Here is a 5,541-nt window from a genome sequence, read left to right as displayed (position 1 = left end):
GAGAGTATTTCAGTGCTTCTGTCCCTAAATGCCCTTGCACTGGTTTTGTCACAGCCCCTCAGGACGCAATTGAAGTCACCCATTACGATCAGGCATCTCTCACAACTGATGTGCTTTTGTACGCGTTGAAAAAACGCTGTCCTCTCATCCACCGCATTTGGGGCCACTCCGCCATGCCAGCTCGATGGTTTGAAATGAACAAAGGCGCGTCTAGTGAATACGGTGTCTTCGCTAACTGCCATCCTCCTCCCTTCCCTTCTGGAGAGGTTTAGGTGTCCATCGAGATATCAGAGACGGATACATTTCCTTTCCTCAAAAACCAATTTACCGACGAGGGAGGCGTAGAACCGAATGGGCGATGGCGTTCTATGGACTCCCTGGCAGCGTTGCAAGACGCTGTCGCGTTCCACTCTTAGAGGCGAAGCTCAACATCTCAACCGCCGCCGCGGTGTCTCAGTGTTTATGGTGCTCGGCTGCTGACACGAAAGACGCGGGTTCGAACCCGGCCGCGGCGGTTGAATTTCTTTGGAGGAGAAATTCTAGAGGCCCGCGTACTGTGCGATGTCAGTGCACGTTAAAGAACCCCAGGTGGTCGGAATTTCCGGTGCCCTCCACTACGGCGTCTCTCATAGCCTTAGTCGCTTTGGGACGTTAAACCCCGTAAACCAAACCATCAACGTCTTAACCACACATCAGTGACCGCACTTTAGGTCAAAAAAGTTCACCCCCCCCCCCCTTGAATTTTGACGGGTGTCCACCGAGATATGTGAGACAGTTACTGCGTAATTTCCTTTCCTCAAATACAATTTTCATTTTCTTCATTACGGGCCATCTTTGTCTTTCTTCTTTCACTCCCACTTCCTCCCTTCCTCTACGGTGCGGTTCAGGTGTCCACCCAGATGGCAGAGAATTACTGCGCCATTTCCTTTCCTCAAAAAGCGTTGCGTTCAAACGGCATCGCGCCGAACGGGTGGTGGCGTTCCGTGGACTCCCTGGCAGCGCTACAACACGCTGTCGCGTTCCACTCCTAAAGGCGAAGCTTAAGCGTCATTAACTAGCATTTAATTAGTATTCCGGCATTAATCAGTAATTAACCATTAATTAGTGATTTGTCATCACTTAGTAATTAGTCCTCAATTACATGTGACGCCATCAGTGCCACAGAAGCAGTCAAAGTGGTGCGGAAAACGCTTTTGCCTCTACGCACTTTAGAGAGTCAAAGTGGCCCTGAATTTTTGTTTGGCCTCGAGAAAGAAAACGCAGGAACAGTGGCAACGTCGGTATACGGCGGCATCATTTGTATATACCAGCGCCCGCCCCATAAGCAGATGTAATTGCGCCTTTGTGAGCAATAAACGGGCGAGCAACTCGCAGTTACCCTTTGAAAGATTAGAAAGCAGACAGACACCAGTTTTTGCGAGCAGAAGAAACGGAAACAGCCCGCGCGACGGTAACGAAACCAGCCGCAGCGCTCGGGCGGCTGACGACACGCGGGCGTTAACAGAACGTGGGAATTAAAATCCAGAATATCGTGGAAAAACCAGAGGCATCAATTTCTTCTATCCGCATGGAGCAGCAGCACGTGCCCGGCAACAGATCTTTAAAATATTAGCGCGTTTTTCAAACCAACAGACGGAACAGTATATATGTTCAACATCGACCACCTGGGGCTCTAAAATTAAGTCATGCAATTACGTCTTCGACCCTCGGATGTTAAAATGGCTATTATGAGTGAAAAGATACGCAGTGCGATGTTGATGAAAAAGACTGTTCCAGTCAAAAGCACTCTCACGCCCACCGAGAGTATCGGCGGCGCCGTTACACACGCTAGCGCAGCTGATCCCGTGTGATTCAATATGGCGGCGCCCGCGATGTTGTCTCCACCCTGAACGGCGGTGCTGGCATCGAGGCACCCTAGCACTTACCTTACACTTACCGACACGCTTGCCCCACCTGGCGGCAACTACGCGTATTCATTACGAGTGGTTCCACGCTCTCCCGTTGCACGGTGCTGGCGCACGGCATACTAGGGAGAAAACCTATCATGCACTTGGGCAAGCCGAAGCAGTCTAATACTCTGAAAAAAAAAAAGTCTCGCTCCATGTGATCAAAGGATTTTTCTTGGCCCGGGGAAACGAAGGCACCTGAGACCTTGTACGCGTAGCGAAAGTAAATAGATCGCGAGTTACGGCGACTGAAGAAAATATTGTGCGTCCAGGCACACAACATGTCTGAACGTTCCTTATCAGATAAGGAAGAGCTGATGTTATGAGGTGCGCTAATATCGCGGCTAGTATTTTGTAGTCAGAACTGAAGAGGGAAATAGGCCTCCATGCCTTCGCGTAAGACGGCACGCCACCACTTTTCGGGAGGAGTACAATTCGACTCTCCCGAAATGTTTCCGGCCGAATCCCGTCAGCAAGAAGACCGTTAAGCATTGACAAGAGGTGAAGATGTATCTCAGCGAAGAAGGTTTTGTAGAAAACAAGTGGTAGTTCTTGCACGAACTGCGCAATTCAAGGCACCGGCCGGCGTGGTCGGCGGACACTCGTGTTGTGCTGTGTTGCTTTTGCACTGTAGTTGTGGCGCAGGCGTCCGGCTACTGGGCTTCTGGCCTCGTTCTTCCTCGCCTGCTCCGTAGGCCGAGAAGCCCGCGCGCCCGAAGTCTCGTGGCGCCACAATATAATCTCTAACGCATTCGGGCGCTCAGATTTCACCTCACTAGCTGACGCAACCAGCTACCTTTCGAGAACGCCTGCATCTGTGTTTCCTTATTTTTGATTTCAACGGCCGGGGGGCGCGTAGCCCCCCACTACCAAAAATTATTGCTTTCCACTGCCCCGAATTATTGCAGTGGCAGGGGGTCAGCGAGGGCGCAGTGTAATCACCTCGCATCGCCCCTGACGGGTCTCCCCCTTCCTGAGTGGGGGTACCCTTCAAGCAAGGTAAGAATAAACCGAAATGTGGCAAGGACCGCCGTACCCATTGCCTACGACCGCTCGTACAATTCCAGCGCGTACTGGGCTTTTAGTTGACGACACATCCGATGCCAAACGTCTAGACCACTATATTTAAGCATTTTAACTTTCCGAGGATATTTAGCGCAAGACCTTTTACAGTGCTGCTTTTTGAGCCTCAACCAGGGACGAAGTTTTTTCAATTATGTTGAAATTTTCGTGAAGTTTTCGTTCTTCCGCCGGCTAAGGCGCCGTCTATTATCGAATTCCTTCTTCTTTCTCCCTCTCTCTCGTTGCTCCATGCACTTCTCTCGAACGAGGACAGATGGCGACATACGACAGGGTTGGTCAAACGGCCTCATTGTAACGAAAATCGTTTCGGCCCTCATCCTCTTCTAGCTCGCCGCCGGATAATCGAGCCTCCCATTGGCCGAGGCGCCGTGGTCACATGCTAGCGCGCGCTTTTTCGCTCCGCACCAGACGCCGGCGGGGAAGCGTTTCTCCAGCATCGACGGTGTCAGCGCGCTGCGAGCCACCGAGCTTCTGTTGCGCTTACGGGTGAAACAACGGCAGGTAGTGGTTAAAAGTTTTTCGTCATTCCGTCTGGAAAAAGCAATGCGGCTCGCCGAAAGGTTTGGCTGCCGAGGATCGGCCAGGCAAGCTTGCCGTAGAACAACGAAGGTCGCGGGATAGGTATGTCGCTTCACAGTCGCTCACGCTGCGCGCATCGTCCTGATGGCGTAATGAGGTGGGTGCTGCGGGGCGAATTAGTGCGCCGTCCCAAGCGGTTGTTACGTTCCTCAGCTGCGCAGCGAATGTTCCATTCATCACCGAATAACCGGCTCTTGTGTCGACTAGAGCGGTAACTTTCCGGCCGTCGATAACCACTTCTAATTCGGATGTCCTCGGCGTCGGGTCGCGGCTTCGTCGGGTATGTGAATCACGGGTGGGGCGTGCGCTCGAAGCTTTCCTAGGTGGCGGCGTCGTTTTGAAGGCGTTTTGCATCGTGGTCGAGGTTGTCATTGTAGGCGGTGTCTTCATACGGCGTGGTGGCTGGAGGATATTCGTCGTTTCCTCGGCAAGCAACCTGACCTCCAGAGAATAATTTGTTTAATTTCTTCTACGGGGCTAGGGGAGCTTCCTCCGACAGCCGCGGCGTAGCTGCGTACCGGTGATGGAAAACGTGCGGTGGACGGCGACGGGTTAGCGGCAGATACGGCTTGACGACATGTACTCCCCTCTGTTCAGGTAGTCGTCGATTTCCCGTGGTCGCTGGCCGGGGAATGGTCGTGGGGCGTATATGGCGAAACCCCGCAGGCCGATGCGCCTGTACGGGCAGTGGCGAAATATGTGCCCGGCGTGGCCACAGTGGTCACACAGTGGGCGGTTGAGGCGAGTCTTCCACTCGTCGTATTTCCTAGAGCTGTTGCGTCGCTCGTGAGGTGGGCGTGTGGGATTTCGGGACCGTCGTTCCTGTAGACCTTGTGCCCGTCGAAAAGGGCCTAGGTGGTCTCGTCGGGGCGGAGGACTGCGTAGTGCGGCGGCGCAGGTCATGGCATCAGCTTCCGTTGGTGTCGTCGGTGACGGCGAGCCAAGTGCATGCTGCACTTCTTCACGGATGATGTCCGTGAGCAACGCCACCTTAGTGTGCTGCGTCTGCGGTTTTGGGGATGGCAGCAGCCGGCGATGTTCTTCGCGAACAATTTCGCCTATCAGACCTCGCAGGTTATCCCCCCGCTTGCCGTCAGCATTTGAAGTGGTCGGTTGTAGTGACGGGTGCGGGCGTCTAGGGTCTCTTCGATGGTTGAAGCTTCGACTACGAACTCGGCGGCGGTTTTTGGAGGGTCCCGGATCAGGCCTGCGAATCGTTGCTCCTTTACGCGACGTATCAGAAAGGTGAGCTTCTTTTCGTCAGCCATGTCAGGGTTGGAGCGCCTGAAAAAGCGTTTCATTTCTCTCATGTACGAAGTCATGGTCTCGTTTTGGTGTTGGAATTCGTGACTGCAGGCGGACCTCCGCTCTTTCTTTCCGTACGACGCTAGTGAACGTACCCGGTAGCTGTTTCTTGAAGGTCGCCCAGGTCGAGAGGGAAGATTCGTGGTTTTCAAACCACGTTCGCGCAGGGCCGTCCAATGCAAAATAAACGTTTCGAAGCTTGGCGCTGTCGTCCCAGGCGTTCAGCGTTGCCACACGGTCGCACCCGTCCAGCCAGTCTTCTACGTCTTCGTGTGGTTCTCCCTTGAAAGTCGGTGGCACACGGGGCTGGGGAAGCACGGCGGACGTTGACTGTGCACCAGATTCCATCGTGAGGGGCATAGCAGGGCAGCACCTTCACCAGATGTAACGTGGTGGTGACTGAAGAACATGAATGCGACGAAAATGGCTTCTAAGCCAAACTCTTCATTTGGGGCTGACTTGCGCCCGCAAAGAACTGATTGATACGGCGGCGGCAACAAGCGCGCTCGGTGCTCGTCGAATCGAATGCCCGGCCCTCTTCACCGCGCAGCATTTAAACCTGATAGCGAGATTTTGAGATAAAACATGCAAAGTTATTAGAACATTCTGGAACAACGCAGAAGCGGCT

Source organism: Amblyomma mixtum, chromosome 3 (assembly GCF_055824585.1).
Source record: "Amblyomma mixtum isolate Tamu chromosome 3, ASM5582458v1, whole genome shotgun sequence".
NCBI classification, from domain to species: domain Eukaryota; kingdom Metazoa; phylum Arthropoda; class Arachnida; order Ixodida; family Ixodidae; genus Amblyomma; species Amblyomma mixtum.
This window is presented reverse-complemented; position numbering follows the sequence as displayed.